Source organism: Macaca nemestrina, chromosome 11 (genome assembly GCF_043159975.1).
Source record: "Macaca nemestrina isolate mMacNem1 chromosome 11, mMacNem.hap1, whole genome shotgun sequence".
Classification (NCBI taxonomy): Eukaryota; Metazoa; Chordata; class Mammalia; order Primates; family Cercopithecidae; genus Macaca; species Macaca nemestrina.
Genome location: NC_092135.1, coordinates 89,117,371 through 89,142,984, shown reverse-complemented (window position 1 = coordinate 89,142,984; position 25,614 = coordinate 89,117,371). Strand labels below are relative to the sequence as shown.

The window sequence follows — 25,614 nt, the reverse complement described above, 5'->3', positions numbered from 1 at the left end:
GGGTCATCTCTCTTTTTTATGATTAGTCTAGCAAGTGGTTTATTGATTTTGTTTATCTTTTCAAAACAACTAGTTTTTCATTTTGTTGATCCTTTGTATCTTTTTTTAGTCTCTATTTCATTTATTTCTGCCCTTATCTTTATTAATTCTTTCCTTCCACTAATTTGGGGATTTTTTCTTGCTTTTCTGGTTACTTGAGGTGCGTGATTAGATTGTTTATTTGAAATTTTTTATCTTTTTATGTAGGTATTTATTTCTATAAACCTCCCTTTTAGCACTACTTTTTCATAGATTTGGATATGTTGTTTAAATTTTCATTTGTTTCAAGGAATTTTTTTATTTCCTCCTTAATTTCCTCCTTGATGCAATGATTATCCAGGAGCAGCATGTTGTTTAATTTTCATGTATTTGTACAGTTTCCAAAGTGCCTTTTGCTATTGATTTCTAGTTTTATTCTATTGTGGTCCAAGAAGATATCTGATATAATTTTGATTTTTAGAACAATTTTTGAGACTTGTTTTTTGTCCTATGCTCTTGATTGGGTAGTACACTTTGGCTTTGATGCTGAGCATGTGTTGTAGTGTAGTCTCTGTGTAATTTCTTTGGCTATAAACAGCATCAGTGGTGTCTATGATTTCCTTGATAGCTTAAGGTGTATTTGTTAGTGGAGCCTGTGTTGAAGTTTTTCTGGGCACTGGGACACCAGATGGGCCAGTATTTAGGCCCCAGTGGTGGCAACAGTAGGCTGACCATGTCTGTCCTTGGGACCCAGGGTGGAGTATGCTGGCATCAGTGTTAGCGAGTCCAGATGGGCCAATTATTAAGCCTCTAGGTGGCTTTCGTGAGTGCTGGATATAACGACAGAAGGCCAGACAGGTATGTGGGTTCTTGGACCCCCGGGCAAGGAGTATGGCATGGGCAATGGCAGTAGAAGTGATGAGATAACCCTTTGCTCCCAAGCAGTCCATGCTGATGTTGGAAGTAGTTATGATGGGCTGGGAGGGCCAGTCCCCAGGCCTGTAGGTAGCACATGTGGGTGGGTGCCAACTGTGGTTGTAGCAGCAGGTTGGGTGGGCCCAACCTTAGACTTTGGAAGGATTGCTCAGGTGTGAATGGTGGTAGACTGGGTTGTGTGATCCCCACTTTACAGTTTTGCCTTTTCTAGAATGTCATGCGGTTGGAATCATACAGTCCGTGGCCTTCTTAGACTGGCTTCTTTCACTTGACAAAATGTTTTTAAGGTTCCTTTGTGTCTTTGCATGGCTTAATAGCTCATTTCTTTTTGCTGCTGAATAATATTCTTTTGTACAGATGTACCCCAGTTTGTTTATTCATTTTTGGCTATTATGAATAAAGCTGCTATTAGCATTCATAGGGATTTTGTGTAGGAGTAAGTTTTCAACTCATTTGGATAAGTATCTAGAAGCATGAGTTCTGAATCATTATTATTGGATTTTCTGTTGCAAACCCCTTTTCCTTATTCACCTTCCTTTTTGTCTTTCTCCCTCAGATAGAATGACTTAAGAAAAATAAAAATAGTGCATATTCATAATTTTTAAAAATTAAAGCAACACAAAAAGTGCAAAGAAGAAAGTGTGAAAAAATAAAAAATCTATGGCCTGGAAATAAACATATTAATATTTGATAGGTGTCATTCCAGACATCTCCTTACACATGTATATGTGCAGATGGAAGGTGGAATTTCTACTGCTGCTCCCATCCCCTGCCCCCACCCACCCACCACACACACCAGGAACTCTCCATGTCTCTTACCTTACATTGTTTTCCTCCATAGCTTTTATAAACCTTTGACTTCCTCTAATTTATTTGCCTTTTTCTTGCCATTAGAATATCATCTTCATAAAGGGAGGGATTTTGTTTGGTTTACTGCTATATCCCAGTGCCTGGACAGTCTGCCTAGACACATACTAGATGCTCAATAAATGATTTATGAATAAGTGAATACCTACATAGGAATATCAGATTAAAAAAATGAAATCATATTATTAATAATTAGTTTTAAATAAAATTTTATTTTTATTTGAATTCAATTAATATTGTTATTTTAAAATATTAAATGTCTCCTCACCATAATAAATATTTTTTTCCCAAAAGAAATTCCACTCAAGTTAATTTTTAAAACTATGAAAACCATTAAGAGATGAGATACAGAAACCACATATTTCACTCTTAGGCAGTAATCTGTTCACTCCATGCTATTAAATATAAGGAGAAATTAAAGTTCTTAAATTTGCTTCCACTTCCAATTCCCATCCCCACCTGCCAATTTTCATCATTTATATTATATTTTGTTAGTTACATTATCCTTGTTTTATCACGGCAATTCCACACATTTCTTTAATTTTGCATATAAGTAGATTCAGTGCTCATCACTACTTCTTTCACCATTATGTCTCCATTCCTGAGGTTTCAAATTTTGATTCATTCTCAATTGCCTAGATTTCATCAAGTAGTTTTTCAAGAAGCTCTCAATGGTGCTGTAATCTTTGAGAACGGTCATGCTTAAGAATATCTGGTACTGTAAAGGACACCCTGACTTGCTATAAAGTTCTTGGTTTACTTTTTCTTTCTCTCAACTATTTGTAGACATTGCTCTATCAATATGGAAGTGTTAGGCCAACCTGCAGTTTTTGTTTACAGTTAGGAGTGATGTTGAAGCTACTTTACAGCCAAGACAGTATGAGCAATAACTAATCAGAAAAGACTAGGATTGAACAACTTACTAGCCCAACTGATGCATACCCACTGAATATAAGCTCTGCTTGTAGTGAAAAGTCAAACAGAATAGAAGGATATAATGTGAAGAATGAAAGTCCTTCATTTCTTAAGAAACGTTTCTCTTCAGTTATGTTCCAATTGTAATTTAGTGTGGAATGAATGGCGTGCTTCATGCTGTCTTGTCTTCAGGAGGAGTTGTAAATCTAGATAACACACCTCCACAGATGTAGAGAATAAACAGGCCTCTAATTTGCTGTAGTCCCCGGGGTTGTCTCCAGCACAGCTGCCCCTGGATCGATATGGAGAAACCTGTATTCAAAGGTCCAAACCTTGTCCCTAGGACTTAGCTTCTTCACCTGGGACATTCAGATGATACCAGTTGAGGAAACCAAGATACAGGAATTTAGTACCCATCTATTCCTTCCAATACAAAACATCGGAGAATTCTGGCTTTTGCAAACTGTTGTTGACATTTTATACCCAGATGTTACCATTACCTTTGAAGCCTCTTGTGTCTCCTCCCTGACTCCACTCTGCTCTCTTTCCACCTGGAGCAACCACTGACCTAAAATTTGCATTTGTCATTTTTTTTCTTTTTGTTATCATTTTACCACATAAATTTGTATCCCTAAACAATAAAGTATCTAGGTTTGAAAGCTGCTAAATCCACATAAGTGAGATCACACTATATTTATACTTCAGCAACTTGCTTTCTTCACTCAACATGGTTCCTGACATTCATCCATATGGATGTGTGTAGCAGTAGTTTATTCATTTTCATTGCTGCATAGTATACCATTGGGTGAATTATCACAATTTATTCATTCTACTGTTGATGGGCATTTGTGTTATTTTCCATATTTCTTCACTATTACAAACAATGTTACTATGAACATTCTTAAGATGTGTCCCTTGGGGCACATGTGTAAGAAATTCTCTCGAATATACACCTAGGAGTGGAATTGCTGCATCATGCACTATGTACATCTTTAATTGTATTACATAATGCCAAATTGTTTTTAAAAAGTGGTTATACCAATTTACACTTTCCTTATAGGGCTAGAGTTCTGGCTCAATATTCTCATCCACACTTGTTATGGTCATGGACCATACAATATGGTGGTATAGCCACCTTATTTCCTCATTTTACTTTTTATTATTTTTCTAACTTTTTCTAACTTTACTCAGATACTTAATTTTCATCGCTTGTTTAAATAAATGCATTTACTTTTTGATATTTTTGAGAGGTGATTTTGTATACTTTCATATGTAGTGCTCTCATTGTTCATGTCTAAGTAGTCCATAATTCCAGTTTTGAATTCTATTTCTGGCTAGATAAATTTAAAAAACCGTTCCACTATAAGCACATAGAAATGCTATATAAATTATAACAGGCTTTTAAATGCATAGATAAGCTTACCACAAATTAAAAGAAATCATAGAAACAAAAATTAAGAAAAATGTGTAAAACAAAATTTAAGTAGGAGCTGACATGATAGCTTCCATGCATTCTTAGATTTTAGACATACGGGTCCCCAGCATGATAAATTTAAAAAGCAAACCAACTGCAGGACACTAGAAAGAAAATATTCTAAAAGTAACAGAGGATAACAAATATATTATCTATTTTTTAAAAAAAGGGGGGGAGATAGACTGAAAGCCAAAACAGTAACAAGTGAGAAGAGAGTAGAATAATTTCTTCACAGAACTGCAATACACTATCTATCAAAATTCTATTCCCAGCTAAGTTATAATACAAAATTGAAAGTTCACCACAAGGATACCTTCATGGAAAGAATTCCTAAAGGATATTAATTAGCACAGAAGCTAAGCATACTTGGCAAAATTTCAAAGAGACCACTAAAACAAGTGGAAATAGACTACATAAGAAATTAAAAGCACAAAATGTCAAAAAAAAACCCAAATAATATATATTAAATTGACAAAACTCCTCAGTTATAAAACAAATTATTTTTTTGTAAGAATGCACCCAAAACATGAAGTAATAAAAGGGTGATGAGGTCAAAGAGATGAGTTGGGGCTGTCTCATAAAGAAACTTGTGGACCTTAATAAGAAATTTGAGACTTACTGTGTGGTGGGAAGCCACTGAGGAGTTTGAGCAAGGGAGTGACATGAACTGATTTTTGTTTTAAAAAGCTCATTCTGGCAGTTGGATGAACTGTTTTGAGTCAAGAAAGAAGCAAGGAGATGTGTTAGAAAATTCCATTGACTTTTTTTTGGAAAGTGACATGTTAAAGTCTTTTTTTATTACCATGGATTTATCACCTCTCCGAATCTTCTCAAAGTTTTTGCTGTATGTATTTTGACACAATGTTGTAAGGGGCAAAAGTAGAAGTTAACATCTTATTGGTGAATTGAAACTTTTTAAAAGAGATCTTTTCTGTTCTTTTTTCAGAGATGGGGTCTTGCTGTGTTGCCCAGGCTGGACTTGAACTCCTGGGCTCAAGTGATCCTCCCACCTCAGCCTCCCAAGTAGCCGGGACTTCTGGCATGCACCACCATGCCTGTGTATCGATATTTTTAAAAGTCCATCTAAAGTGTCCTCCTTTGACCCATTTACTGTTTTTTATTTTAAAATTTCATTGCATGCTTTTATTTTTATTATCATTTACTAACTGGTAAATGGATTCATCTCTTCATTTTTATACTTTCTGTGTCATGTTTTACTGGGTATGCCTTTTGTAAATATCATGCAGCAAATTTTATTTAGTCAACAAATATTTAAAGAGCACTCACTATGTTATCAATCACATTTTAAGCATTAGGAAGACATGGAAGAAGTCATGAAGCTCACAGTCGAAAAAGTTCACATTTAATTGCTTCTCAGCCTTTCAGTTAGGAGCTACTATAAAAAGTTCATGCTTCCTATGTTCTGCTTTTTAAATTATGGGAACTTCTTTGGCTATTCCTCAAAGCGTAGTGTTAGGAAAGTAGAGGGAAACAGGCATTAGCCATCTTGTCTGATATGAGAAAAATAAAAAATCTCTGTCAGTTAGAGAGCTCTGCCTAGGGTTTTGGTGTTAACTCTGTGGTTAGTAATCTCACTGCCTATGGAATATTTTTCACAAGTCAGGGTGATGACTATTAGTGAGAGTTTTAAACTTGGTGAGTGAGGGGGCATGAGCAAGTGTCACCTGCACCTCACATATTCTACTCTCTGAACCACCATGACCTATTTCTTAGAGGTCATTTGGATATGGCTGAACAAAAATGTGTTAGAGCTGAAAGCACCTCGAAAATCAAGCCATACGTGAATTCCTTCTTGTTCAGTCTGTAAAAATTGTCTTTTTGGTTCTGAATATCCCACAAAGTGAGATTTTTAATATGACAAGGTAAAGCATTAGAAACACATTTTGCAATGCCAAAGAGGAAAGAAAAGTGGCTTGAAATGCAGAGCTGCTCTGAGTCTGTCAGATCCTCTCCTCTTACTCGTGTTGCTTTCTCAGTTCCCTCCTCTTCCTTCCCCTCTATACACCACATACAAAGAGAATAAAAGAGATGACCTCAACCTGAGACCTGAGAAAAATGTGTAGCCACTTTGTGTTAACTCTGAAGGAGTTCTCAGTTGAGGGATCAATATTCATGCCATTTTGCCACACATGGGTAGCAGTCGATTCATCAATCACTCCACAGTTATTTCCCCAACTCCCCAATGCACACCCTCAAAATCTGTCTCCCTTTAAGATAATAAATACCATGATGTCAATATCACAACACTCATATTTCAAAAACTTAGAGAACTCTGTGTTGTGCTGTTGAAGATGAAATGTGAATTGTCAAGACTTTGTTTGATGCATAATATGGGATCATAAACAGAAGGTGGATGGTGTGCATCACAATTTGTGCATATTACACTAAACTGAAATCCAGTATGATCAATGGAAGACCCCAACCACCTGAAATTTCATTCATGAGCCATTTTGTGCATATCCCTCCAAGCCTTTATTTTATCCTAGATTGATCTTCCTCTTGATTAAATCTTCTTTAACAATTTAATACTGAAGTCCATGATGATTCATCCTTTCCCTGATTTTTTTATTTTCTGTAAAGCTTATGCCAGAGTATGGGGCTTCTTTTTGCAATAATTACTTTGTGGATGATGAAACATCATTTTTATTCCAGCGACAGCTTGGATTTCTTAAAAGTAGGGCTCATATAATTTACTTTGGGGTACAATGGCTATCTACTCCACAGATATTTGTTGACTGAATATTGATTACATCATATAGATGTTAACATCAGGATAGTATTGACTGGCAAAGGCATAAAGTGAAGAGAGCTTAGATAAAATTCTTATGTTGGAAGAGTTTGCTACCTAGAATGGAGACAAAGTGCAAATGAATATTTATGATGTAGTGTGGTAAGCACTGTGGTAGAGGCATGTGCCAATGAAAATTCACAGAGTTAGAAACATGCGGGTTGGTTATAAATGCATAGTTCAGGACTCTCTGAAGAGGAGTGGAGGAAAAAGAGTATCTGGTACAGCAAGAGCAAGAACACGACAATGTGAGATTTCCTATCTCACAGACAAGCGAGGCACTTTAAACATTAAAAGGTGATTGAAGACCTTGAATGCCATGCTAAGCAGTTTGGACTTCATAGGGAACCATCAAATGTTTCAATATATTTTTATTGAAAATATATCCAGAGCTGATTTTCTCTCTAGGAAACCCACCCCTTGTCTGCTGTAGGCAAAAGAATATTGGAGAATTCTGACACCGATAGGTTTTTTTTTTTCCTCATTCCAACCTCTGTTCTCCCTCTCATCAAATCATCCAGAGACTGGATGAATTTTACTTCCCTAACATAAAAGTTAGCCTCCAGCCTGATCAACATAAGGAGACCCCCATCTCTACAAAAAATTTAAAAAATTAGCCAGGCATGGTGGTGTGTGCCTGTAGAATCAGCTACGTAGGAGGGTGAGGTGGAGGCTCACTTGAGCCCAGAAGGCAGAGGCTGCAGTGACCTGTGATCATGCCACTGTACTCCAGCCTGGATGACAGAGCTAGAATGTCAAACAAACAGACAAGATTAGCTGTAATATACCAAGGTGAGGGGAAACTATTTCATGTGATGAAAAGTCAAGTCCAAGACCTATGTCATCCTGGGTACTTACAGAAGAAGCCCACCCAGTCTGTCCAGGAGCTGGCATGGAAACCCCAGCATGTGAATCTGCTGGCCTGACAACTGTAACAGAAGCTTGCAGAGAAGCTGCCAACCCAGAGGGCAGTCCAGGAAAAAAAAAATGAGATTTCTACAGCCTCTAGTGTGACAACTAACCATACCACTGAGGAAGTGGGCGGGGAGATACAGATGCTGGTAGAGAAAGACGACATGAAGGTGTTCAAAGTCATCTGTTGATTTTTACTATCTATTGCTTCATTGGTTAGGAGCATCATGGTGGTTGTTAAGCAAAATTTGGGCAGATAATCACCTAAAAAGTAGGATAATTGTGTCTTTTAACTAACAGTTTTTAGAAAATAGTTTGTCTCCATTTCATGGAGATGAAGAACTATAAGAACGCCATCTACACTGTTCTAAAACCACTGTGATTTGGAAACTTTCCAAAGAGATACTTAATCAAAACCAAGACAGCTCAGAAGACTTTTTACCTTAAATAAGCTTCTGACATATTTTAATATAAATTTTGTTAAAGTAGGTTTAATAAGCTAAAGCGTAAAAATGGGAGCAAAAATAAATACATCTGCTTGAAAACAAGTTCGTCAATATAATCCAAATCAGTTCAAAATTAATTTATGTTCAGCTTTAAAACTGTGACTGAAGGGAGTAATGTCAAGTAGATATCTAAACTTAGTAGATCTCTAAATTTAATTTGTAGGCATTGAACAGCTGCCTTTCATGGGTCCAAATGAATAACTTCAAATGTATCCACTTTAATTTACCAACAAGAAGTTCATGACTTAGGGAAGAAGTTGGTTTTTTCATCAAGTCACCAGGCACTCTCTGACCTTTCATTATTGCCTTTCCTAGAGATGACCTGGGGACAAAAGATCTGCTCAACTTAAACCTAACTCTCCCCACACTCCCTTTTGATAATGAGGATCCAGGCCCGACATGTTAACTCATGTCCGTAATCTCAGCACTTTGGGAGGCTGAGGTGGGAGGATCGCTTGAGGCTAGGAGTACAAGACCAGACTGGGCAACATAGTGAGACCCTATCTCCACAAAAAATTAGTTGAGCATGGTATCGTGCGTACACCTGTAGTACTAGCTAGTTGGGTGGCTGAGGTGGTAGGATAACTTAAGCCCTGGAATTTGAGGTTACAGCAAGTTATGATTGCACCACTGTACTCCAGCCTGGGTGACAGAGCAAGGCCCTGTCTCAATAATAATAATAATAAATAATGAGGATCCAGAGCCAATGGCTCAGTAGATAGTCAATTTCCAGTTGTCTATTACCATATGCTCTGATTGTCTACTTTTGTCAAGAACATAGTGATTTCACCTCCAGTGGGGTCCTAAGTGCACAATGAGGTGTGAAGTTGTGCAGGTAGCCAAGAATTGTGTTGGCGCCTAAAAAATGAGAACCTCGTAAATGCCCGTGACATCAATAACCTGCCTGTTTTCTATCATTTAATCTGTGACCTCTGCCTCAGTAGAAAGATATGGGAGGGCCGGGCGCGGTGGCTCAAGCCTGTAATCCCAGCACTTTGGGAGGCCGAGACGGGCGGATCACGAGGTCGGGAGATCGAGACCATCCTGGCTAACATGGTGAAACCCCATCTCTACTAAAAAAATACAAAAAACTAGCCGGGCGAGGTGGCGGGCGCCTGTAGTCCCAGCTACTCGGGAGGCTGAGGCAGGAGAATGGCGTAAACCCGGGAGGCGGAGCTTGCAGTGAGCTGAGATCCGGCCACTGCACTCTAGCCTGGGCAGCAGAGTGAGACTCCGTCTCAAAAAAAAAAAAAAAAAAAGAAAGATATGGGAATGAGAAGATAATCTGTGCCATATCAAACTTTTAAAAAAAGCTGCCCTTCACAGCTTACCACGTTTCCATATTTTATATCTGTCAAGATTTATGTTAGAAATAATTAATATTTCATTGGCTCTCTGTAGCTGAGCAAATCATCAACTCACCAAATCTTTTCCCTTGGATTCTTATATTTCTATTCCTAGCAAATAAAAAGTCTTCCTAGAGGTGGAGACAAAGAACTATAGAGACAGAGATTTCTCTGGCAACAGTGTGGAGTATAGAATAGCAGTGGTGAAACTGGAGGTGTGGAGAGCTGTTTGAACATTATGGTCATAGCGCAAGAAAAAGGAAATTAGGATTCTGATCTAGGAAGTGGCACAGGAATGAAGAATATGTGCTGGAATTGTGAGAGAATTTGGTGAAAGAATTGACATGTAATGAGTAAACGTGAGAAAGTGAAAAATAAGAGATGGCTGAGGGTTTCAGCCTGGGTTATTGACATACATAGACACGGATGTTGATGCACAGTGAAGATTAGGTTTATGGAGGGAGGTGGGATAACAAGATGAGTTTGATAAACTCTGTGTGATGTACAGTAGGAGGTTATTATAATAGGAAATAACTGGAACTAATATGTCTACATATTTGCCTGCCTCCTGCATAAGACTGTGAGCTCTTTGAGTGCATTCATCTTTCCTTTCCGGTGCTTAACACAGAGCCCAGCATATACCAAGGGGGCTCAGTGTCTTCTTTTTTTGTTGTTGTTTTTTGAGATGGAGTCTCGCTCTGTCGCCAGGCTGGAGTGCAGTGGCACTGTCTCGGCTCACTGCAACCTCCCCGGGTTCAAGTGTTTCTCCTGCCTCAGCCTCCCGAGTAGCTGGGACTACAGGCACGCACCACCACACCCAGCTAATTTTTGTATTTTTAGTAGAGACGGGGTTTCACCATGTTGGCCAGGATGGTCTCCATCTGTTGACCTTGCAATCCGCCAGCCTCCACGTCCCAAGGTGCTGGGATTACACGCGTGAGCCAGCGCGCCTGGCCTCAGAGTCTTTTTTAATAAATGAGAAGTTGAGCTAACATTGAAAATATGAATATTGCCTTATTGCAATGCATATTCCTAACTAAATGGATCAAATGTCATTATTGCAAATTCAGTTTAGATAGAGTTCATAAGGACAATTTAGATTTTAAGATTTTCCTTGCTGAAATCAGCAGTTTCTAAGGATGGAAGGAATTGGTTTTGCAAAGAAGTATACAGATGGTCTCTAACTTAGGATAGTTTGGCTTATGATTTTTCAACTTTATGATGGTGCAAAAGCAATACACACCCAGTAGGAACCATACTTCAAATTTTGAATTTTGATCATTTCCGAGGCTAGCAATAATAAGCAGTACAATATTCTCGCGATGCTGGTCAGTGGCAGTGAGCCCCTGCTCCCAGCTAGCTAAGCAATCATGAGGCTAAACAACCAATACTCTACAGTGTACTGTATTCAATACGGTATGTGAGATATTCAACACTTTATTATGTAATAGGCTTTGTGTTAGAAAATTTTGCCCAATGCTAGGCTAATGTGTTTTGAGCATGTTTAAGGTATGATGTTCAATAAGTTAGGTGTGTTAAACACACTTTCAATTTAGAATATTTTCAACTGATGATGGGTTTATTGGGACGTAGCCCCCTCGTGAGTGGAGAAACATCTGTATTTTGAGAATATGCTACATGTGAGAGAAGGTCAAGCTGGAAGCAGGAAGGGTGGAGAAAACCTTTCAGCAGAAGGAGGGAGACACTGAACCTCTGGAAGCTGAGAGAAAATGTACTCACTCCGGAGAGGAGTAAGGACTGACGTGAACGGGAGTCCAAGACACACCTAGAACTAGCCTTCACCTGGAGAGGCGGGGAGGTGGTCTTTCTGAACCACCCCAACTTCCCATGAGCTAAGTCAGGAGCTCTGACACTCTGGACTCTAGGAATACAGAAGATCTTGAAGTTCCTCAAACAAAATGCAGTACAATGACAAAGTGGTTGAGATTCACTTAGAAATTGCACAGGAGAGCTATTTTATTTTTTTTTTTTTGAGACGGAGTCTCGCTCTGTCGCCCAGGCTGGAGTGCAGTGGCCAGATCTCAGCTCACTGCAAGCTCCGCTTCCCGGGTTTACACCGTTCTCCTGCCTCAGCCTCCCGAGTAGCTGGGACTACAGGCGCCCACCACCACGCCCGGCTAGTTTTTTCTTGTATTTTTTAGTAGAGACGGGGTTTCACCATGTTAGCCAGGATGGTGTCGATCTTCTGACCTCATGATCCGCCCGTCTCGGCCTCCCAAAGTGCTGGGATTATAGGCTTGAGCCACCGCGCCCGGCCCGAGAGCTATTTCTTTTCACTGCCCACTCTGTTTCATGAGAAGGTTATACACTCAAACTGAAAGAGGTGTAGACTGAGGTCAGGTATTATGTCATATTTTAATACAAGGTACTAAAGTGCATCACTTTTGTGCATCACTTTTTAAAGATGCTTTTATTGATGCAAAATAAGCATATAGTAAAATACACAAAGTTTAATTGTATAGCTCAATGAATTTTTTTATATACATCCATATAACTACCACCAGTTCCAGTCGTAGAATTCTCTCCCATGCTTTTCCTAGTCAGCATCAGTCACAAAGATAACCACTATTCTTGTATCACTGTAGATTTGTTTTGACTGTCTTGAACTTCATATGAGTGAAATTTCACAGAATAATTTTCTGGAGTTAGACTTTTTTCACTCTGTGTTATGAGATTTATCTGTATTTTTCTTTGTTTTGTTTTGTTTTTAATTACAGCTAGTATTCCATTGTATAACTGTAGTACAATTTATTTATTCATTCTCCTGTGGGTGGATACTTAGACTATTTCCAGTTTTTGCTTATTATGAATGAAACTCGGAAACATTTTTGTTTGTATCTTTTAGTAGTGGGTATAAGCACTCATTTCTTTTGAGCATATTCCCAGAAGTAGAATGGTTGGGTAATAGGGCATTAAGATGTGTGGATTTAGGAGATGCTGCCACACAACTTTCCATGGTGGTTGTGGTAATTAACACTGTCACAGAAGTGTGTGAGAGTTCAGTTGCTCTGCTTCCTAGTCAACACATGTTACTGCCAGTCTTTTTTTTTTTTTTCATTTTTATGAATTCAGGGTGTGTCTAGTAGCAAATCATTGTAATTTTAATTTCCATTATCCTGATGATTAATAATGTTGAGAATCTTATGCTTTATGGCCATTTTGATATCCTCTTTATTTTTTAAAATTTTTGTAGGTACATGGTGTATCTGTTTGTGGGGTACATGAGATGTTTTGATACAGGCATGCAATGTGAAATAAGCACATCATGGAGAATAAGGTATTTCCATCCCCTCAAGCACTTCTCCTTTGAGCTACAAACAAAAAATATGGAATGCTTTACAAATTTGTGTGTCATTCTTGATCAGGGGCCATGCTAATCTACTCTGTATAATTCCAATTTTCGTATATGTGCTGCAGAAGCAAGCACTAATATCCTCTTTTTTTTAAGTACCTCTTGAATTCTTTTGCCTATTGATTGATTGATTGATTGAGACAAGGTCTTGCTCTGTCACCCATGCTGGAGTGCAGTGGCTCAATCACCGCTCACTGCAGTCTCAAATTCCCAGGCTCAAGTCATCCTCCCACCTCAGCCTTCTTATAGCTGGGACCACAGGCGCATGCCACCATAACAAGGCAGGGTCTCGCCATGTTGCCTAGGCTTTTTGACCATTTAAGATTTTTTTGTCTGTCTCTGTTTTATTAATTTTTAATTCTTTACATATTCCAAGTGGGTCTTTGTCGGAATATGTATTGCTGATGTCTTCTACACTGTTCTTTACCTTTTCAGTCTCCTCTACATGGTGTCTTTTGATGAACAACAGTTCTTAGTTTTAATTTAGGCTCAATTTTTTTAATTTTTAAAATTTTACCACTCTTTGTGTCCTTTTTTAAGAGAAATCTTGCTTGCCTTGGATTGTAACATTCTTCTAGGTTTTCTTCTGGGACCTTTAGTGTTTTAATCTTTTACATTTAGGACTATGATCCATTGGATGCCTTTTATATCTGGAAAGAGATAGGGGTAAAGTAGGCTTTTTCCGTGTAGACGCTACACTGGACCTTAGCCAAAAGACTGAGAAGCTATCCATGTGGGTATCTAATTGACCCAGAGCCATTTATTGAAATGACCATCCCTTCCTCATTGCACTGCAGTGGTGTTTTTGACATGAATCTGGGAACTTTTATTTATGTGAGTCTCTTGTATGTTAGTCTATTTGTCTCTCCCTGCACCTATACCACATTATAGATAACTACCATAGATTTGTAGTCTTGATACATGACAGTAAAAGTCTAGAAACCTTGTTCTCCTTCAAAATTGCCTCGATTTTTCTTGATCCTTGGAATTTTCATATAAATATTAGCACTAGCTTGACAATTTCAACAAATAAACCTGCTGGGATTTTCATTGGAATTACACTGAATCTATAGATCATTTTGGGAAAAAATGACATCTTAATAATTTTGACTCTTCCAATTCATAAACACAAAACATCTCTTCATTTGTTCAGGTCTTCAGTTTCTCTTAGCAATGCTTTACAGTGCTCTTAGATAAGTCTTTCACATCTTATGGATGTACCATAATTTAACTAACCCTCTGGAAATAGGCATTCCTTTTCCATTTTTACTCCATTCTATCTTTATAAGCACAATGAAATTAAAAGCCTCACATGTATTTTAAATTATTTAAAGTGCCATAATTGGTATCTGAAACAACTCATTCTCCTCTCCTATATTCTTATCGACCAGCAAGAATTCAAAGGGCAAAGAACAACCCCCAGGGTGTCCCATCCTTCGGTTTTTAAACTACAGCAGAACCACCTCAATCTATTTCCTATTATTAAAATCTCTAGGGAACGATATTGCATGAGCAGACTCGGTAGCCTTTCCAAACCCTTACCAATATGATCAGGAACTTCCTCCTCTTGTCACTTGTGCTGTAAATTAAACACATTTTCCCATTGTTCACTTAGTGAGCAAAAGAATTTATCAATGAATGGAAGAACATTATCTCATCTTTTAAAAAATACTTATTTATACATTAGAAGACAGAAACTGTCTTTTGGGGACTATTAATTTCCCAAGTCTATAACGTTTTAACTCTACTAAAAAGCTAGATAAATATAGATTCTAATCTCCAAGTTTGTTGATGAATGAAAGAACATGTACCTGGTAAAATGTTCTGTGTAAGGCCTTTTGATAAGCAGGTGAACAACTTTGGTTTCAAGTCTTCTCTCAAAGGTGGCCAACTCTAATAAACTATTAGGCATCAAACCACATGAATGCTGAGCTCTGTAGGGGGCTCATCTCTGAGTTCTTATGGGTCATATCTTTTTGACAATGCAGCTTAGTATCATATTTACTGATTATTAAATAACTTTTTTATTACCAATGTGATACATACCCAACCAAGTTTAGAAAATATAGATGTGCAAAAAGAATCTGTAATTCTATGTTTAACTGAAAACCACTGTGAACATTATAGTATATTTCCTGCCAATATTAACTTATTTTAAAATTAATATTGTTTTAGAGTCTCCTTCCTAAGCTCTATACATTCACTTAGTCAACATCTTTCCATGCCATTAAATACCCTTTTTAGCATATTTTAATTCACCTATTAATTGGATGTTTATTAATTATTCAGTTTTTCACCAGTTTGCACAGGTGAAGTACACATACCTATTGTTAAAATTTCATTCATATTTGTGATTATTTTGTCAGAACCATAGGTCTTAATTCTGTGCATCAAAACCAGTTGTGTTCGTCTGGGCATCGTGGCTCAAACCTGTCAACCCAGCACTTTGGGAGGCCAGCGTGGGAGGATTACTTGAGGCCAGGAGTTCAAGGCCAGCCTGGGCAATGTAGTGAGACCTCATATTTACAAAAAACAAAAATAGAAAAACTTAGCCAGGCATGGTGGCATGCACATTTAGTTCCAGCTCCATGAGAAACTGAGGTGGGAGCATCACCTGAGTCCAAGAGTTTGAGGTTGCAGTGAGCTATGATCAAGCCACTGCACTCTAGCCTGGTCTACAGAGTGAGACCCCAAGTCATAAAATGATCATAATAATCCAAGTTTAATGTGACAAAGCAATTCCATTTCTAGATAATTATCATACAGAAATTCTCACATAGATAAAGAAAAGGATATACATTCAAGAATGATCATCGTATTATTGTTCATAATAAAAATGCAAAAATGATCTTAAAAAGTCTATCCTTAAATGTCCACAATGATTAAATAAATTGAAGTATCTCCATGCAACTTATAGCACTATTAAAAAATTATATCTGAATATGCTGAAATGGGATAATGACTATATTATGTTATTGAATAAAAAAACACAAAACAATGTGTATATGATTACCTGCAGGGAATCAAGGGAGGAAGTGAAAGATTAAGATCTCACCAATTTTTGATTTTTCTATTACTTGAACTTTTAAAAAATAGGCCCCAATTATATTAGTATTAACAAACAAACAGGTTCAACAGATTCCCAGAATTCACTCCCAGAATCTCAAAGGAATGGGGCCCAGAGATCTGCAGTTCATAAAGCTTCACAAATGTTCTAATAAACTGCCAAGGTTGAGACCACAGCCTTAGGATAAATTTCTAAAAGTGGAATTACTATGTCAAAGGGTGTGAAAAATGTTAAGGCTTTTTATAAGAATTGCCAAATTGTCCTTTAGTAACGTGCCAATTCACATTCCCACCAGCAGTGCATAAAATCTCATTCTATCATCAACATGAGTGGTATAAAGTGTTTTAATCTTTGCCAGTTTGATAGATGAAAAATGCCAGGTCTGATTTATTTTGATAGAAGCGCTGGTTTGTTGCATTTGGTTCTCTTTGGAGGACACTCTGTCCCATCTATCTTCCTGTTGAATGGTGTAGATAGATACATCCTTCTCAGTTTCTGTTTCATTACAAAAATCACTTGGGGAACTTGTTAAAAGTGTATATTTCCAGCTCCCATTTCCAATTTTGACTGAATAGGTCGAAGGTGGAATTTGGGAATGTGGCTCGGAGAGATAGGATTCAGGGAGTTCACAAAGGAGGGATGCATCCAGGCATCGGAAGAAAAATAAGCAATGGTGGATTTAGGGTCTGAGTATTTTGTATTCTTAGAATTGACTCTGCTCATTGCTTGCAATGCCCTCTGCCCAGGATGCAGTTTCCTACTCCCCTAACCATCCTTCAAGTTGCAGCCCACGTCCTGCTCTATGTGTCATTAAAATCCACATCGAATTTTCTCTCCTCTGCACTCCCACAGCACTTAGTGTCCGAACAACTCATCCCGACACTTAATCACACGCTGCAATTACTTTAGATAGATGAGAATTGACTTACAGTAATAAAGATAGAGTCTAATGAGAGTTGTAGAAGTATTATTTTAGGACAAGAAGAAATGCCCGAGGATATCTTGGAAGATAATCCTGCAATAAATTACATTTGTGTTGGCACTAAATTAGATGCAATGGCAAGTCTTTGAAATTTGAAGTCAGAACAGCCTTAAGCTATTAGAAACTTATGCTTCTCTGCTAAAATAAGAGACTACTTTTTATCTTCCAAACTGGCAAAGATGAAAATCCCTTGATACCATTTTTGATTTGTTGTGGGACTGAGCAGCTCAGGTAATTCTAATAATCAGACAAGTTTGGGAAAGAATGCCCCACACTCAGTGTTCTCAGCATTGCCTGCTTTATTAGAATCCCTAATGACACATTTGAAAATTAGCCATGCTCAGCCCCACTCCAGAGATTCTGTTCCTATTGGATTTTGTAAAGCTCCTCAGGTAATTGTAAGATGTAACCAAGATTAAGACTCTGCTCAAAGTAATGCAAAAAGAATCACATGGAGATCTCACATATATTTCACTATTCTTTGCCACTCCAACAGGAGGGATATTTGAGTTGCTTTCTTAGTGGAAGTGATGGATTCCCAAAGATTTATTTACTGCCCACCTCAAGCATCTTGTCATTTCTGAGACGTTTGAGTAAATTTACTTTCAGTCATTTATTCATTCAACAAGTATATGTTGGGGAGTTTCTCTGCCAGGAACACTTCTGATGTTGGGATACAACAGGCAATAAGACAGAGGTGTCTCCTGCCCATGATGTATGTAATGTACCAAAGAGGACAGTAATTAAATAAGTATTTGCAAGTAATTATACTGGAGCTGAGTCTTCAAGCAGCCTTCAGTGGTGTCCTGCTTTACCCAAGAAAGTTAAGTGAAATGGACTGTTCCCAAAGCATGCCACCTTTGTCTAAATTTCATGCAATATGCTTTTAAAAAAATCTAAATCTACAAGGTTATTCCTTTTAATTTATTGTATATCATAGGTATAAAAGCACTGTATTATCAAACCAGTTCCCTCTTGTCAGCATCAGTGAACAAAAGGTACGTATGTGATCTTGGCTTCACAATGGGAATGGAGGAGTACCATTGACCCTGTCCAGCATGGCCTTTACCAAAGCATTCCATGTCATGAGCAGAGCACAATTCAAGCAAATGAAGTTTTTCTGACAATCCAACACATTCTAAGTTTTTTCTGTGGTCATAATGTTCATTTCAACCAAACATACCATATGATTAATACCTTACTCCTGCAGGAAGTAAGCAGTAATATAGAATAGATACAGTCTTATCTGGCCTTCTGTAAGTAGCCCTACTTGAATAGTCAGAAAGAGGACCTAGTGTTTAGAATAAGAGTACATTTTTGGATTCTTCTCCACCCACCAAATTGAAGCTTATTGATGAATATAATCCTGGCATGACATACACAAGAAAATACACAGTTTATTCTTCACTGTCTATGCATTGAGAGAAAGTCAATATTTCTGAGGACTGAGGTCAGGTACCACCTGAATCACCCAGATACTTAATGTAACTTAAGATTCTCATTGGAAACAAGCTATTGTGATTTTGCTTGTGGGAGGAGCATTCTGTCCAACTGTCACAGGTAACTAAGGACCTGATGAGACACAATGGAAATGGCTCGTCAGCTTTTGCAGAATCTGGTAAGATAGCATCAAGACCAAAGCAGATGTTTTCAAAACAGTAGAGTTCTCCAAGACATTGAAATGTGGTTGACAGGTTATGTCTTGCACAAATGAACCAGGCAGAGGGACAAGTGGATGATGGAATCCAACCCATACCCCTCTTATGAAGCTATGTCTCCTAGTGTGAGACATCAAGGTTGCTTTATTTCATTGGATCCATTCCTAACCTCCAAAGAATTATTTTCCTCTCTGAGCCTTGAACAATAGCTTTGTTCATCACCAATGAAGCAGACATTTCATGGCTGCTTACATGTCTATGTTTTCTTTTAGCTTGTGAGTTTTTGAGAACAAAGGACCAGGAATCACCTTGACAAACGGGTTATTGGTGAATGGGTTTTTGATGAAATGACCTGGAGGTGGAATTATGTCTTTCAACTTTGGATTCCCAATACTCAGCACAGTGTGTGGCATATCTCAGACACTCCATAAGTTTTGGGAGAATTGAAAAACAGATACTTTTTTCTGTTAATAAAAGTAACACATTTTCATACTCGTAAAAAAATCAACATACCAAATATAGAGGGGAAAAACAAATTTACCTTTTTAATCACGTAAACTAATGTGCAATTCAGTACATCAGTTCTGGAAACAAAAAAATAACAACAGTAATAATGACAATACATGAAAGTCTGTGAAATTTTGCCTGCGAGGGTAGGAACATACCTTCCCACTGCTTCAGCAATACATTATGCGGCTGCTGAGCTGAATTGAAAGCAGAACTCCATCCTCTTCAACATTCGTAATTGTTGTCTCTCCACTCCAAAGGCAACCCCCAGCTCTGTAGCCCGTAAAGAAGCATGATCTATAGCAGTGGTCCTGGCAAGTGAAATGACTTTGTAGGAGAGCCCCAGTGCTTTGATTATAGTCAAAAGTGACGTCACTTTTGATAGGATGTGTCATGATGGTGTTGTCACTTGAAGTGACTTCATATTTCTAATAAGTGCTCAGCTGAAAAATATGCAGAGAATGGAAAACACAAGTTACGCAACTGAGAGTTGTGACTTCCTGTTAAACTTAACGGAGGAGGTGAGAATAGAACAGTAAGAAAAACGATACTGAAATGCTTATTTTTTAATATATCATTTCTTCTTTTGCTTTCACCACTTTTCTATACTGCACACAAAATGGACCACAGTATCCATTTATTATATACCATATGCATATGAAAAATAACATTTTAGATATGCAAGGGACCTAAATAATAATATGTATGCAACAAATAACCAGCAAAATTTATTTTTAAGGACATTCTATTCATTTATGGTCTCATTACCATGACTTTGGTAAGACTTCAGGCTATAAATTTTATTCCTTGGCCAACTTTAAAATTATTTTAGCAGTTTAGTATTGAATACTATAACACTTAAGGGTTGAGCTTTTCATTACGTTCACTGGAAATTATTCTTGTCTCTATCACAATTCAGTTAGATACACTAAGTCTAAAAAGCTACCTAAGTTGTAAAACAATTATGGCCCAGATTAAATTATAACAGCAGCTTCCTGTATATCACATCTTAGATCAGACCACAGTTTTCTTCAGAAACAATGTATTTTAAACATCAGATTTGATCAGCCATAAACTCTAGGGGAACCTCCTGTCTGTGGTGGTTGAGCAGAAGGGAGAGGCGTATCAAAAATGATACGTATGAAAACATGTTCTTTATATAAATCACATTCTCTATTCCTGTAACATTTCTGTAATGTTCTCTGTTGCTCTTGGGAGTACTCTCTGTACAAAAAGTGTACTTTTAAAAAAATAAGGATTTTTCACAGATTTTCTTTATACTGGTTTCCGTAATTATTTTTTCTCTATCCTATTTCCCTGATCCTTTTGCTGAAACTCCAATTTGGAACACTCTCTAAATTTCATCTTTAACCTATTTAATCTTTCTTCCACATGACAACAAAACACAAATTTGGCCCTAGTGGTACCTAATTGCCTTCTTATATCTCCCTGTGAAGCCAAAAGTTTCCCTGAATCTCTTAAACCAATTCAACCTTCTTCAAATTTGACTACCTTGTATATGTTTCTGAGCATTATTTATATCCAATGCTGTTTCATTCTGTCAAATGCAGCACTTTTCCTTCTCTTCAGTCCAATAAATTTGAAAAAGTGCTTTCTCCTGTGTCCCAAGCTCTGAACTATAACCCTGTTGGAACTCTCAAGATCAAAGGAACAACTATAATATAGGTACTAAGAGACAAGTTCAGATGCAAAGAAGGAAAAATAGGAGAGAGAAAGCTTGTTTGGTGCGACTATTCACAGCAGTCAGATCAGGGCCTGGCAATAATTGCTGTTCAGTACAAATTCGTGGAACAAATAAATGAGTGGCACCAGTAATGTCTGCCAGCACTGGCTGTAGTTGTATGGGCAGGATCTTCGTAAGCAAAGGTGTGAGCAGGTGTTACAAGTGGGTAACACCATGTATGCAAAGACACAGAGGCAGGAAAGCAATGAGACATGGGGAGCTTAGACCAGCACAACTGATGGGCCCACTTGTCCAACTCATGTGAGTATTCCCAGATGGGCAAGAACAGCAGAGAGCTATGGGAATGCCCTTCCTGCAAGAGAGCAGAGTGAACCGGTAGTACAGTGCAGGGCTAAAAGATTCTTTTTCTTAATATATTTGCTCTATTATAGGACTGAATATTTTATGCTTAATTCTGAGTCACAGAATAATTATTGCTTTCAAAAATTATCCTGAATTTTCCTTCTATGGTTTGTCCAAAGAGCTCTAGATTTGAAGACAGAGCATCATTGTTCTGCTTCCACATCTACCATTTGTAACTGGGCGACCTTCCCCTCCCTAGGCTTCAGCGTTCCTCACTGCAGAAATGGAGTAATAATAACACCTCACAAAGTTGTCAAAAATGAGATCATATTTGGGAAAGTAATAACAGTAATAACAAAAGCTTCCTTTTTCTTAGATTGATTCATTGCTTCTTTTGGTTTCATCACTATCCTATACTATATATAGATTGTGCCACAGAACATGTTTTAGTAAAAAGTATATATGCATACATATACACATTTGTATTAATCCATTTGCAAATATGCAGCTTAGAACAATGATGACCATTTACTCTAGAAACACCGGTACACAGTGCTACTTTCATTACCTCATTATATCCTCACAACAATCCTGGCAGGTACGTAATGTTATTTCCCCCATTTTACAGATGAGGGAACTGAGGCTTGGAAAGGTCACACTGTTGCCCAAGGTCACATAGCTAGGAAATGAGAGAATTTGGATATGATTTGTTTTTTTTTTTAATCCAGAGTCTATGCCCCAAATGCTACATACATGTAGGTACTTTCTCCAAATTTTGTCTTTATATTTCTCCAAAAACATGTAGTTTATGATAATTTCTAGCAACCTTAAAGAGGTATAATGATATATAATAAATACATATTTAAAGTGTACAATCTGACAAGTTTTGACATAAGTATACACCCATGAAATCATTACTACAATCAAGATAATAAAAATACCCAGCACCCATAACAGTTTCCTCATGTCCCTTCCTAATCCCTCCCTCCTACCACTCTGTGCTCTGTCTGCCAGCCCCAGGCAGCCATTGATCTGCTATTGTTCACTATAGATCAGGCTGTATTTTCTAGAGTTCAATCTAATTAGAATCATACAGTATGCACTCCTTTCTTTTTTTCTAACAGATAGGATCTTTCTCTGTTGCTCAGGCTTGAATGCAGTAATGCAATCAGAGCTCACTGCAGCCTCAAACTCCTGGGTTCAAGCACTCCTCCCACTCAGCCTCCTGAGAGCTGGAACTACAGGAGAGCACCACCATTCCTGGCTAATTTTTTATTTGTTTTTATTTTTCGTAGAGATGGGGTCTCACTATGTTGCCCAGGCTGGTCTCTAACTCCTGGCTTCAAATGATCTTCATGCCTCAGACTCCCAAAGTGTTGGGATTACAGGCATGAGCCATCACACTCAGCCCCATGCAGTTCTTTTTAACTGGCTTCTTTCACTCTGCATAATTATTTCAAGATTCATCCACATTTTTGCATGAATCAAGTGTTCATTTCTTTTTATTACTGAGTAGTGTTCCATTGTATGGATATACTACAGCTTGTTTATTTATGATCATTTGAAAAAAAATTATACTCCGAAATATTAAAGAACTGAAAAAGCAAATTATATTCTTAAATTGTTAATATTCTGCTTCTTAATTTACATTTACTTTAAAATTTGTTATGCATGTCTTCCTAAAATGTTAACTATATCTCTAAATTGAAAAAGAATGGGATAAGAAGTTAAATAGAAGAGAGGAAAAGGATAAGGCATTGTCCCCCAGATATGACATCACTCCCGTCTTAAATTAATTTTGAAACCTGACTCTTGCATGCATGCATATAAAATCTGTATTTTTGCTTTCTATATGTAATATTCTACATTTGAAATTTTATATTTAAAATATAATTCACTGGTCATGATGGCTCATGCCTGTAATCCTAGCACTTTGGGAGGCTGAAGCAAGTGGATTGCCTGAGTTCAGAAGTTCAAGACCAGCCTGGGCAACATGGTGAAACCTCGTCTCTACTAAAAATACAAAAAATTAGCTGGGCCTGGTGGCACCCGCCTGTAACCCCAGCGACTCAGGAGGCTGAGGAGGGGAATCGCTTGAACCCAGGAGGTGAAGTCTGCAGTGAACCGAGACTGTGCCACTGCACTCCAGGCTGGACGACAAAGGGAAACTTGGTCTCAAAAAACAAACAAACAAAAATTTTAAAAAAATATAATTCAATGTAGTGCTCTAAATTTTAGAAACTCAGTGATATGGTACTTCAGTTGTATCAACTGAAATTCATGCATTTTCTTCTTGGCAATATAGTTATAAGTGGCCAATAAATTCTCCACCTTGGATACGTGTATACCATGAAATAAGAAGCACTTTAAAGAAAGACAAAAAGTCTTTTTCAGACCTTCAGATTGGAATTAATATGATACCCAGCTCCAAATGTTGTGTTAGAGATACCCATGGATGTCAGATAGGCTAGAGTCTGGCTTCCCTCAGCCCGTTTCCCTGCCTATAAAATAGGAATACTAGCTATCTTGCAGGGCTACAGTAGATTTTGAACGAGATGATATGTGTGAGCACAGGGCATATAAAAGGCACTTATAAATGTTATTCCCCAGTGCTAGTTCCTCCCATGTCCCTTATTTTTAAGACTTTAGCCTCCCTGGAAACTTTCATATGCTTCCCAACACTGATCACAGAGCCAGACACATAGCTGAAACCTGAATATTGCTGAATAAAGACCTTTTCTTCCTAGCTCTGGCATCAATGCAAATCTATGTTTGTGCAGACTGAGGAATGGTTTTGTGGTCATGTTTCTATAGGGACATCTAGTATTGTTTCTTCAAGTGGTTGAGGCTGCTGTGTGGCCAGCATCTGATGCAGAGCCCCATGGAAGGTGCAGTGGTTGGATCCTAGGTGGGTGGTGACAACTCATATTGGAAACCAGGGGTTTGCATATTGTGGCCTTTCTCAATGAATGGGGGCCCCTGGGAAACCTAACAGCCTTAAGGCACTGTTTAGACTAGCTAGAGCGTTGATATTCCCTCAAAGGAGGTAATTAGTAAACCAAGTACCATGCAATTGTGAGGTGCCCAAAGAAATTGCCAGCAAGCCCCATCAAGGGACCCTTGGAGACTTGAAGTGCTTAGAAAACTGACCATGTTGAGTTAAAAAACGATCACAGAAAACCAACAGTGGGATCCTTTTTGAGGGATAGACTTGGGAAATAATAGAATGAAAACATTCTAAGGACCACTGGAATAAGAGAAATCTAATGCAAGCTAAAACATGAAGGAAGGATCATTAAAATGTTTAAACTTCTCCCTACACTATTGAAAGCCTTCTGGAGGGGCTTTGACCTGGTTTGAGTTCCAGGTCGGCCTTTAACGAGGCACATGATCCCAACAAAGCCACCTCATTTCACAAATCCTCAATTTTCCCATGCGTGAACTGGTGAATTCATAGCATCTATGTTTCTGAATTATTTGAAGGGAGACTACCTGAGATAAGAGTGGGAATAGACAAACCAAACACAGAGCCTTGGATGTAGTAGGTGTTCAATAGATACTTGCTGAATGAATGTCTGAAGGAGACATTCTCTTCTTAGCTATCCAAATGGAACTCATCACTCTGGCTTCCCCCCTTGTCTTTAAAAAAACAAAACAAAACAAAACAAAAACCCTGTCATTATATTTTTATAAGTTTCTTTGAAAAGTTGAGAGATTTTTTCACCAAAATGAATAGAATTTCCTTTTGGCCTCTGTTTTTCGCTTGTAGAAATGGAGATAATTCCCCCTGCCTCCTAGTGATGCCGTACGACCCACAGGAAATCAGTGAAAGCACTCAACAAACATCTAAAATGCTTCTCTTCTCAGTAGCAGATACACTTACTAGTGCATTGCTAATCCTTACAGGTGTGTGAACAATTCAAATAGTTGGCAAGTGCCTTTGATAAATAGGAAAGTAAATAAAGCTAATAATTTGTAATTTTTCCAGTAGAAACCAAGAGGCTTCTGTTTTTGCCAAGTGGAAAAAGGTTTGTCACACAAACAGTTTTATTTTTCAGAAAGTGTAATAGACATGGAAAATTCAATTAAGGAAAACTATTTTGTTAGTGAGTCTTTATCAAATTTTGAAGGGCATGTACACAGTGTTTTAGAAATTTAGGGGGGTTTCCATTAGTGAATAGCACTTGTTTTGGCTGT

General features: G+C 37.9%; 1 protein-coding gene and 1 non-coding gene across 5 annotated transcripts in view; one reads left to right on the top strand and one right to left on the bottom strand.

Moving 5' to 3' along the window:
* The window catches only part of LOC105468202 (signal transducer and activator of transcription 4), a 125,869-nt gene that overhangs the window by 17,214 nt on the left and 83,041 nt on the right, over positions 1–25,614 (top strand). The window lies entirely within an intron of this gene.
* LOC112424360 (U6 spliceosomal RNA) lies at positions 13,125–13,231 on the bottom strand. Its single transcript, XR_003015107.1, has one exon. It is a non-coding gene; the product is annotated as a U6 spliceosomal RNA (small nuclear RNA).